General features: G+C 44.0%; 1 protein-coding gene across 4 annotated transcripts in view; it reads left to right on the top strand.

The window, feature by feature from the left end:
* Positions 1–12,207, top strand: part of RHBDD1 (rhomboid domain containing 1) — a 124,317-nt gene that overhangs the window by 49,407 nt on the left and 62,703 nt on the right. The gene's annotated exons all lie outside the window — the stretch shown is intronic.

Genomic DNA, 12,207 nt, shown 5'->3' with positions numbered 1-12,207 from the left:
CTTCTATGTGTATTTTCTGTCTGAATCCTTGCAATGTCATTATTATTATTTCCTGCACATGAGGAATAGAGCTGTATCTTATACAAGGTTGTAGGTTCTGAGAATTAGTTCAGTGATGTGAACGTCTGGATTAATAATTCTTCAATGTGGTGACATTCTTTTGACTCTATTATTGGAATCATCAAGTCCCCCATTCCACCTGGAGTCTTAGCTTACACTGGGACTGAGACAGTGCATCACAGAATTCCCCTTCAGACTTGGAGATCTGTTGGTTCTACATTGCCTCTGTCACCTTTGGACACTTCCATTGCAATTCCTCTAGTTATAGTTTAAAGAAGCCCAGCTCAAACTAACCTGATCAAAGGAAAGGACCTCTGTTGGCTTACATAACTAAAATTTCCAGTGGTGCAAGTCAGCGTTTTAGAGACATGAGATATGGTAGAATTTGGGTGGGCAAGCAAGGGCATCAGGATTTTGTCTCTTCTTGTGTTGGCTTCTGTGTTAGTTACTTATTGCTTGTAATACATGCTAAGTGTAGTGGCTTAAACGAACACACACTTTTTATCTCATGGTGTTTGTGGGGCAGGAGGCTGGGCATGGTTTATCTGGGTCTTGCTGCAGGATTTTTCACAAGACTGCAACAAAGGTGTCAGCCAGCACTAAGGTCTCATCTGAAGGCTCGACCAGGGAAGGATCTGCTTCCAGGCTCTGTCCATCAAAGAACACAGTTCCTTGTGGGTTATTGGGTTAAGAACTTTGCTGTCACCTGTCAGCCAGGGGCATACTCAGTTCCTTGCCACTGGAATCTCTTCATAAGTTAGCTCAGAGTATGGCAGGTTCCTTCATTAAAGTCAGCAAAAGAGTCCACTAGTAAGGCAGAAGTTACAGTCTTACATAACACAGGAGCAGAAGTGGCATGCTGAATGCCCTTTTGAAGCAAGTGGCAGGTCCCACCCATGTGCAGGAAGAAAGGATTGTAAAAGGTAATGAATACCAGGAATCAGGGGTCCTCAGCTCCCATCCTAGAATCTGCCCACCACAGCTTCATTCTTCACATGCAGAAGCTCTCCCACATGGAGGCAGAGTTGACCACAAGCTCCTGTCTTACATAATCTTAGGGCAAGTGGCAATTCTAGAGAAAGTAGAGCAGCTTGTCTCTTCAGCTTCCATAAATGTACCTGGAACCTACCAACAGGGATTCCTGGCTGAACACGTTAGAAATCAGTTCTGGGAAACTTAACCACAAAAAGACTAATTGGAAGGCTTTTGCTTTCTAGAATTGTTGAGAATACTGAAGCACTGGGATGGAAACACCTGAGAGAACTGGATGGACCCCAGACACTGCTTCACTGGTCTCTTATCACTAGGTTCTCAAGATTCAATGCACGGTGTATCTCCTTGGGCAAGTAGAGGCCCTCTGCCTGTGTATGAGCTGCAAGGAGGGGAGACGAGGGAATATCTACCTGCCTTGGGGCTCTGTTGGAGGTGGGACTATTTCTTTGACCATGTTAGTGCTCTGAGATGAGGTCATATGGGTCTCGTGGCTTCCACAGATGTTTAGCCTAGTAGGTTGCACTGCATACATGGACTCTCCTCTCCTAGGCTGTTTTCAAAACTGTGTTGCTGGTGGGACTGTGTTCCTGTGCCTTCTGGGCTTCCCAGCAAACCTGCTGCAGGAGCCTATGTGATCTCTCAATGGCACACCCAGGTCTCCTAGTCAGGCAGTTAGGTGGGGCATTCCGAGTCAGAATTTTGATTCAGACCAGATTTAACCACAAGTAGAATTTAGTTTTTCTGAAATTGTAGGCTAACTTTATGATCCAGTTTTGTTTCCCAGTCTTTCGGTTAGATCTATGGATTCGGGGATTACCTTAACTCTTTACTGTTGTCATCTTTGTCCATGTGTATATGACTTTCTTGGATATGTGTGTACACTAACTGAATTATCGGGTTTTTATAAGTCCAAAAAACTTGTAAATCTTTTCCAAGTCATACTTACTCTCTTACAGCATTACATTAGAATATATTAAGACCAAGTTACCAAGAAGGGAAACAGATGTCACTTCTATGGGGTAACTTGTAGGGTAAAGAGTGTTCCTTATACTGAAAATGTTTTTCTTAATGGCCTGTTATGGCAACTGTACTCTCACCATTAGAATTTGACCTTTGGCTGAGATGAGTAGACCTCAACACATTAAAATCACCTAGGGAATTAACAAAACCAGAAAATAACCAAAGAAAATAACATCAGGGTCCTATGTCTAGAACAGTTTTGAAGACTTTTCAGGGGTGGAGTCCAAGGAGCTTTAACTTTTAAACCTCTTTAAGAGATTCTCATGTCCAGCCCGGGTTGAGAAGGGGTGAGAAACAGTGGATCTAGCCTCCCTGCTAGCAAGGGCAGCCCGTCTACTCATGTTATGGTGGCTGGGAAGAATGTGTAGAAGTATTTCCATGGTTCACAGTTGAGATCATTCCCTGCTGCCCTTTCTTCCTTGTGTGTCCCTGTGATGTCCCCTGTTAACCAAGGTCATTTATGCCAGTCTCTTCTTGCAAACTCAGAGAGCCCTGCTAGCAAAGGGCCATGGAATTTCCCAGTATCCACACTGCTTCTGCAGACCTCTCCATAAGACTGAGCTCCCAGGAACATCTATTTGCTTCATAACAGTAGCACATGTTAAAATCAGGCTATAAACAATCCAACTTCTCTTTCATTTTATATTTACTTTCTGGAGGTGATGTGCAAATAATCATTCATGTGGTATCCAGAAATATTTTTGTCTATAGTAATAGCAGATGGCAGAGCATTTTTCACGTGCCAAGTTGCATTCACTCTTCCACACTGCAATGTGGAAGTGATCATGGCCCCTTTCAAATATTCTAACTCCCCATGTGCCTTTCAGTCATGGTGGGAAGTTTTCTTGCATATCAGTTCAATATGTTGTAGATTTACTTGGAATCCTTGGAATTTGTACATAGTATAGTCACATGGGAAGTACTTTGAAAAGAAATATTTTTGAGGTCTAGTGAGCTAAGGTCATCCATTCAACAAACATTTAATAAGCATTTGCTCTGTGCTAAGCCAGTGGTTTTCCACTGGGAGAGGTGGCTTAGTTCCTACGAAGGAGTTTGGAAATTTGCTGGGTTGTGTTTTGTTATCATAATGATTAGTTGGGATGCTACTGGCATTTGGTATAGAAGGGTCAGAGGTCCTAACTGCCTTACACTGTGCAGGACAGTCGCCTACGAGAATGATCCTACATAACTCCCCTCTCCCCACATCTGTCGAGAGAACATTTATGTAGGTGAACAAGCTGTTTATGACTATCTGAGCCTAAAACCCAATTATGCTTTTCATATAAATACAAAGATGTGTGTGTGTGTGTGTGTGTGTGTGTGTTTTCTTGGCATGGATTTAGTATACAATGATTTTTTCCAGGAAAATTGTAAATTGAATTGTAAATGTAACTTAAGGGAAAATGTACTTCGCTCTTTTTGGAATCAAAAGTTATTTTCCCTCACATAAAGTCTTGTCACTGATGGAGCCCTGCATGGGGTCTTTGAGTCACAGAAAGCCCAACTGTATCTGTCTGAATTTATTCTCCCAACCTACATCCAGATTCCATACATCAGGGTAAGCAAAGGATTATTTTCTGTGTCTTCTGGTGGTATTATGTGTAAGATCATTCCTGTTGTTCCATTGGATCACCTGTGAACATTTTTCCTTACATTACAGCTTGGGTATTATGTTGAGTTGAGATTGTGTTTGTGTATGTGTCTGTGTTTTAAAAAGGATGTGTTTATAAATTCCATTTCAAGAAAACCAAGGGAGCATTATGGCTCATTGGCTTGGGCCATAGGGTTGAGGGCCATTAGATTATGCAGCAGGGCAACTTGTAGATAAGTCAGCAGCCGAGGAAAGACCTCGATGCTAGGCAAATGCAGAGGAGACTTTGCAGAAGCCAGAGGATCACCCCCTACCCTGTTCCATAGGAACAAATGTACTGGCCAAGAGTATGACTGGGGAGGCTGTTTTGCTAGGGCTTAGCTGGGTGGAGTGGTGGGCAAAGGGAGTCAAGAAGGCGAAAGCATAGCTTTTGTAAATGGCTCAAGCTTGGGGGGCAGTAGGGCTGGGGGCTGGAGTAGAGAGCTAAACCTAAGGGGCAGACAGAGTCATGTGGAGGATGCAACAGGCCATGCTTGTGTTTTATTTTATTGTGTTTTATTCTTGCTTGTGTTTTATTATTGGTAGCACTGGAGAGCTACCAAGAGGCTTATGGGTTGGGAGGAGGCTTTCTCATTAGAAACAAGTGGTTGTCATAGCCATGAACCTGAACTGGGCTGGAGCAGGGCAAGGGGGTCTGAGCCAGGGAGAGACCTGAGCTAAGACCCTGGCACCTGGGACAGTCAGTGAAGGTGCACTTTGGTCCTGAAGCTGTGTCAGACCCAGGGTTCAGTCCCAGGTAATCTAACCCCAGTTCTGTGTTCTCAAACACTCGCCTGGATTACCTGAGAGGCTGGGGTGTGCGTGAAGGTGCACGCCACATGGAGAGATTCGGCACGTGATAGCTCCTGAACAGTGAATATGAGAAATGAGGTCATGACATGTCCGGCAAGGAGAGGAGCCCAGGCCTCACTTCTGGAATTGCGTTGACTCTTTTCATGTCCCTGCCCCAATTAAGTGTGTGTGTGTGGAGGGGTGGGGGTTGCTTATTTATTTTGCATGTCAAATAAAACTTACCTGTTGCTTTCAGTGTATTTGGCACACCTCTCATTTCGTTTTGAAAATCTGAGTAACCACAACAGACTCTAAAGAAACTGAGTAATCCTGCCGAGCTACAGATTTCATCTGGAGTGCTATTTAAAAACACTTGCCGGTGCCAAGTGGGGGAAAGCATTCTTCACGATTTACCCTAACAACAACAAAAATATTTAGATTTATCCACCACTGATGAGCGTAATACTGGTTTTTAAATGACGGCCCTGCCAATTTCTGTGCCCTTTATATTTGAAAAATAATAATGCACTTACTAAAACACTAGTATAAGAAATTTGGAAAATAGGGGAGTGTTAGTCCCCCCCTACACACACACATTATCTGTGCTATTTTAATGTATTTCCTTTAAATCTTATTTTTGGCGGTGCCTGGGTGGCTCAGTGAATTAAGCATCTGGCTTGAGCTCAGGTCATGATCTCAGGGTCCTGGGATCGAGCCCCCCATCTGGCTCCCTGCTCAGCGGGGAGCCTGCTTCTCCCTCTTCCACTCCCCCTGCTTGTGTTCCCTCTCTCACTCTTTTTCTGTCAAATGAATAAATTTTTTAAATTTAAATGTTTTAAAAAAATCCTTAATTTTAAATACATGTGTGTTCGTATGTGTATAATGTGTTTTATGTTATACACATAAAGATATATTATAGTGTATACAGATAGCCCAGAAATCCAATAAAGTGAGATATGAGAGCAATATTTTGAACCATCCTCCCCCTCAATTTCTAACTTAGTACCCAACTACCTACTCAGTATGATATTAGATGCCTTTACTTAGTTGTCTTGAAGGTATCTCTCCATAAACAGATCAGTACCAAGCCTTGTATTCTCCCCACCCAGGCCTCTCTTCCTGGTCTCCCCCATCCCAGTAACGAGTTCCACTGTCCATCTTGTTGCACAAGCCAGCAGCCTAGATTTTCTCCTTCCTGCACCCCCCACGTGGAGTCCATCCTAGGTTCCTCCCCTTCCCTGCACCCCCCATGTGGAGTCTATCCTTGATTCTCCCCTTCCCACACCCCCTCACGTGGAGTCCTTCTGCAAGTTCTTTGATCTCTGTTGCCTGAATAGACTTGTCCGCATTCACTTCTCTCTGCCTCTGCTGCGACCACCTCCTTCCAGCTGCCATCATTCTCCGCCTGAGCTATGTCAGCCTCCTTGCTGGTCTGCTCCACTAGCCATCTTGCCTCTCTAGAGTCTGCTCTCCCAGTGGACAGAATAGATCACTTTTTTAAAAAAATTCTCCGGTTAAAAATTCCTCTGTGGCCTCCTACTGTATTCAGGAAACAACCCAAATTCTTCTCCATGGTACATAAGGCCTTTAGGATCTGGCTTTTGCCTATCTTTCCAAATTCATCTCAGGCCATAGGATGTCCTTACACTACCTCACTGTGCTCCAGTCACCTAAAAGACACTAAAAGAGCTAAAAGTTCTTCCCAGCCTTGCAGCTTTTCCCTGTGGGAAGCTCCCCTCTTCCCTTTGGGCATGCAAACTCCAAATGCCACAGATATCACTTTAATTTAATTTAATTTAATTGATTTATTTGAAAGAGAGAGAGCGAGCGAGCATGAGCAGGGGGAAGGGACAGAGGGAGAAGGAGAAACAGACTCCCTGCTGAGCAAGGAGCCCAGTGTGGGGCTTGATCTCAGGACCCTGGGATCAAGACCTGAGCTAAAGGCAGGCACCTAACCCACTGAGCCACCCAGGCACCTCATATGGATGTCACTTTTAATGCCACTTAAGGAGCCATCTCAGACCACTCTAAGAAAAGTAGACTCACTTATACTCAGCACATTTTACAGTTAGAGAGAGAGAGATTGTGTGTGTGTGTGTGTGTGTGTGTGTGTGTGTGTGCGCGCGTGTGTTTACACATGTGTGATCCCACCAGATTGTAAGCTCCATGAGGCAGTGACCATATTTGTCTTATTTATGTAATAACCAGTCAGGAAGTATTTGATGAATGAACGAATGCTACCTTCTTGAACCAACTCATGAAATTCTCTTGCTGCTGGGCTGAGGAGCATGGAATTGAGAGTCAAGGAGTGGCTAGGTGTCATCTGTTCTCTTGGAGGCTCTTGTGCAGAAGAGGCTTTTTCTCCCTTTGCAATACCCTTGTTTTTCTCCAAATCCTGTTTGTCTGGGACTCAAAGCAAAGTCAGTGGTCAGCTCCCAGCCCTGTGCTGGAGGTTGGTGCCATGCTTAATAAATCAATGTAGATATTAGAGGTTGCATGGCAATACTGCAGTGCCTCCCTTGAAAGGAGGCAATATAATATTCCAATATAATATTGGAAGAGGGATAGTTTTTACTTCTGCAGCCAAAGGTGGCATGAACGGGGTGTGCCAGGGAATGCGGTAAAGAGAAGGAGCATATAGACCAAGTCTCTCCCACATTGGCGTTGCCAAAGACACACAGTGGCATAGTGGTTGAAGAAAGCATCCAGGACAGAAACCAGATGGTATAAGAACAGTTTATCTTGGGAAGAAGCAAATCCTATCAAGGTCTTTCCTAGTAGCATGCATGTTCAAAGCCTGAAAACTTCTTACTATGTCTTGTTGTTGTAATGCCAGTTTATTAAGACCATTGATTAAGATCCCCAAACAGTGCAGAACCTATGATCAGTGAAGTCCCTGCCTGGTATAAACTGCTTTTACTGAAGGAAATTATGCGACATATGATACAATAGAAGATGCCTCTTCCCTTACCTTGTTCGCTTGCCTTGTCTAACACTGTGTCTGCATCAAGTTACGTGCTTAATGAGGCCATTTGCCCTGCATACACCATGAGATTATGTCTTAGATTAATACATTTTCTGCTTTCTGAACTATCCCTGAGATGGCAGCTTCTTCAGCTGTGGAAAGAATTTGCCATTTAGCAGAGGAGGACCTTTATAGCTTGTCACAGCTTTCAATCATAGCTTTCGCTTTTGATTCTTTAACAGTGGCACATGGGAGCAGGAACATTTTGCATAACCACTTAGCTCAACCTTCCAAGTCGCCTCTGAAAGGAGCGAGGAGCAGTTTACGCTGGCATGATAGGAAAGAACACTCTGTACTGGTGTTAATAATATCTGCATATAGTTTGCATAACTGAAATCCACAATCATCTTCCCTCAGCTTTATTGCAATATATTTGACATGTAACACACAGTAATACCTATAATAGCTTCATCTTAGTTTTGCTCCAAAATTACTTTTCTCCCATCACTATCCCTTATAAGTAATGTGTACCAACATTGATTTGATTTTCACTTCTTGCTTCTTTCCTTTAGTCTTTTTTTTTTTTTCCCTACAAACATGAATTGAACCCCCATTCTCTATCCATGCTCTGTCTCTGGTGGTCCAGAGAACAAAAAATGACGGCCGAAGGTTTTTCTGAATTGTAGAAAAACACGAGACCTCAGATGGAGAAAGCATGGTGAATATCAAGGAGGGTAAAGAAAATAAATCTACAACTGGAGTGACTGTAGCGTAGTGACAGTGTACCCAAAATAAGGAGAAGGTCTTAAAAGCCAAGAGAAAAGACAGACGAGTGACTGTCCAGCTTATATGTCTCAGCAGCAGCACTCGACCCTATACCTATCATTCAAGGAGGAGGCTGACGTAAAGACCTTTTCAGACATACAGAGAGTGGCAGAATTTTCTACCTCAGACTCGAACTGAAAGAATGACTAACAGTCAGGCTTTAGCAAGAAGGAGATTGAACCAGGAGTAGGTTATCCCAGTACAGAACAGTGGCGCCTCAGAGAGATTGAGCTCATTAATAATCATCTAAACAAAATGGCTGCCTCTGTCTGAGGATTTGAGGACCAACAAGATGTTTTTCCAACTGAATGTGTAGCTACTTAGACTTTGTGCGGGGGTTTGGAATTCTTCTGTGTGATGGATGATTTTCATTTCAGGCAAGGGTCTGGAATTCAAGCCATCCATGATCATCTTAAAATTATAGGTGACATAGTTTGTGTATGTGTAATTTTTCTGCAGACAGGATTCATGGCTTTCATCAGACATTTTAAGGGGCTTAGAACCTGAGCAAGCTTAAGGACTACTGGATCAAGATATTGTCCCTGTCGAAATGAAATTACATTGGTACCTGCCCCGAAGTTGAGGAACGATGATCTGAATTTGAATATTGGATCTCTGTGGCACTCTTGAGACCCCAGACGAATGATATTTCTTCTCCTTGTCGGCCATCCGCGCAGTGCACAACCTGTGTGACTGTTCATGGGTACAGTGTATCTTACCAATCACAGTGAGGATTTGATTATAGCTCTTAGGATTTCTGAAGGGAGTCACTATTGAGCTCTCAGAAGAAAGAAAGCTTATAAGTGACCAATTTGGGGGATATAATGATAGGTTTAGTGCTGCTGTTTTGTTCAAGGAGAGCGTGTTTTATGTAACACATTGTCCAGGTATGTGGGATGGGGAGGGGTGTTGTGTTTAATCACTCTCTCTCCGGGAGATTTGATACTAAAACAACAATTAATTGGTGACCGTGCATAACTTGTGTTTTTGTAATACAGCCATAATGTATGCTAGAAATGTGCATTTTATATGTAATTTTACTTCCACTTCTCTGCTTCTTCAGTAGTTACTTTTTGAGTGCCAGTGTCAGGCCATTTACTGCACGAATAAGGCCATGGGTATAAGGTTGAATATGGTGATGCTGTCCCTGAGGATTACTTCGAATCAGGAGGGCAGGCCTGCCTAATCCTCAGTCCCAGCCTAAGACCCAGTCAGGTCCAGGGGAAGCCTCGTTCCTGAGAGTCTGCCACATGGGGATCAGCTGCAGGTGTGACCCAGAACAGTGTGCATGCTTGGAGGACAGCAGCAGACTGTCCCGAACCACACAAACATTTAGGCTGTAGCTCAGGCACGGGCCTCCTCAGACAGCACAAACATCAAAACGCTTGTTTTCTGTGTATAGTGATGACCCTAAAAGCATAGTCTGCTTCTGAAGCCGTTAACGGTCTTCCTCCGAAGCCCAGGCGGGGCCTCCTTGTGCCTCCACAGCACTGCAGGGGCAGGGATGAAGCACCCTAGCCCTGGGACAGGGGCTTCCTGTCCTGCTGGGAAGGAGACCATCTGCAGTTCCATTTCCTTTCTGAAGACATGGATGTCCCTTAGAGAGCCCAGGCAGTGGTTTGTCAAATGTTTACCAAAGGCACGGAGAAAGTTAATATGCCTCGTAAGATGGGCCCGGATTTCCTACTTCGTTGGTGGCATCTCCCTTTTTTTGTGTGTCATGTTGAGGAATTCTCCGTTTGGAGCAGATCATAGTCTCTTCTGTTTTAACAGAAGAACACCCATATACAGCTTAAATATAGGGATAAGGACAGCTAGGGTTTTGAAATGGGACTTCTGTGAAAATTTGGAACGTTGGGTGATAATGTAGTCTGGTCTCTGGACGGCCAGGTTTCCATCCCTGGTTATTTGCAATTATATTAGGACAATTAGATTCTAACTCAAACTTCTGCAGACTCATTTAGAGAGATAAGAAATTCATTTCACTGTATTGTACTCTAAATTGTAAATGAGGCTCAGTACTGATTGTTTAATAGGCTGGGGTTTTAAATTGAAATTTTCTCCCATGTTATTTTACATCTATATGATTCACCACAAAGATTGGTTTAAAAATGTTGATGCCATTTTATTCTTTCCAGTTAAATCGAGGTTACTATTTTTAAAAAAAAGCAGTATTCTGGCTGCTTTTTTTTGTATCCCTCAAATTATCACTTTCTTTGCCATTCCTAGAACTATTTGAAGAGTTTATTACAACCAAAAATAGAGTAAAGTAAGCACAATTTTATTTATTTATTTATTTTTGGGGAAAAGTTGAAGAAGAGCACAGTTCATGCTATCCTTCCCTGAAAAATGGGAACCTGAGCATCTGATCCTGTGTCTCTATTATCAGGTTATACATACTATGAGGGAAACCTATGTGATGAAAGGAATAGCTCTCTTGAAGGAATGACCGTGTATGTGAAGCGTGTATGTGCCTATGCGTGGAAGCACACACACTGTCACTTGCCGCGTGTGTGGACTTTTGCAAGAGCTTGCCTGGGCAACAGTGGGTTTGAACTGTCCGATGGAACAAACAGCAGTGCCTTCCTGTCCATAGACAGCTGCCTCTCGTCTTTTGTCCGAAGTGTTCTGTTGTCTATTCTTTTCCACCTGGTCTTTGGGACAATGACTTGCCGCTGTCTTACTCGTGCTTCTCCAGGGCCTTTGCTGCAGGGGGAGGGGAAGGGTGTTGGCTCTGATTCTAGGTCTCCTGGGCTGGGTGTGGGGGGTGGGTGGGGTCCTCTTTATCAGGCCCCAAACTCCATCCCTGCCCTGTCTCCCTAGGTTCTCTAAGTTGAAGATGTAGTGGGTTTAACTTGCCTTCAGTCCTGGGACACTTGGATCATTCATTCAGCCCATATTCGAGTGTCCCGTGCCAGGCACAGCCCAAGGAGCATGCAGCACATATGTGAAAGCTGCAGAATTCACTGGGCCCCAGGAGTTTACATCAGCTCCTTAATAACTTTCAGTTGCTCCCACTTCTGGAGTGAGGGTCATTTCAGAAAGCTGTGGAAGTATTCATGCACTTGACCTTTTTTGTTTTTGCTTTTAGTCCCTAATGTAGCATAACAGATGAGTAAGAAGACATCATTGCTACCCTCAGGGAATTTGTGAGAGACACAGACTGGCAACGTGTAAGCATGTCCCGACCCAGCAGGCCGCAGACAGGCTATAGGAAATGCAGAAGCAGTGACTGGAGGAAGGTGGAAGGAAAGAGGGACATATCTTTGTGGCAGGGGTGCCTGCCATTCAGCTCCCCTTGTGGTCACCTGTGAGCATGGAGGGGGTCTGGCCATGGAGCAAGGAGATGGGCTACATAGGACATGAGAGTGTGAGAAAGGGATGAGCAAGGCCAAGTGCCCAGAGACCTCGACTGTAAGCAGACGGGTCACTAAGTGTCCCTGGTTGGCGGTGACATGACATCCTCACTGTTCTGGAACAGCTGATAGCAGAGTGTGGGATGCACTGATAGCAAGAGTTGGGGGCAGGGAGCTGGCGAGATGATTTTCTTTCATTTATCCTTTGTCTCATTTAACAAAGACTTAGCTGGGGCTTGCTTGAATCGCCAAGCTTAGATGCTACTTTAAGAGAAATGGAACCAATTTAATGCCCCAGCTCATCTTTCAGGCTAGAAGTTTATAGTTTAGTTTCTTTTCGCTGAGTGACTGAAAGGTGCACATGAAGACAACTTCAGGGAAACGAGTGTGGACAACCCAGTGTCTCTGCTCTGCTGGGTTTCTCGTGCTCTTTGCCTCACTTGTCAGTGGTGGGTAAAAACGCAGCCGTCTGCTCTGCTCCACGGATAGCTGGTGGGCCTCACAGTGGCTGGATAATTCAAGATGTAATTCAGAGAAAACTAGTTTCATTTATATTTTGGGATAAG

The sequence above is a fragment of the Mustela nivalis genome (genome assembly GCF_964662115.1).
Source record: "Mustela nivalis genome assembly, chromosome: 11".
NCBI classification, from domain to species: domain Eukaryota; kingdom Metazoa; phylum Chordata; class Mammalia; order Carnivora; family Mustelidae; genus Mustela; species Mustela nivalis.
This window is presented reverse-complemented; position numbering and strand designations above follow the sequence as displayed.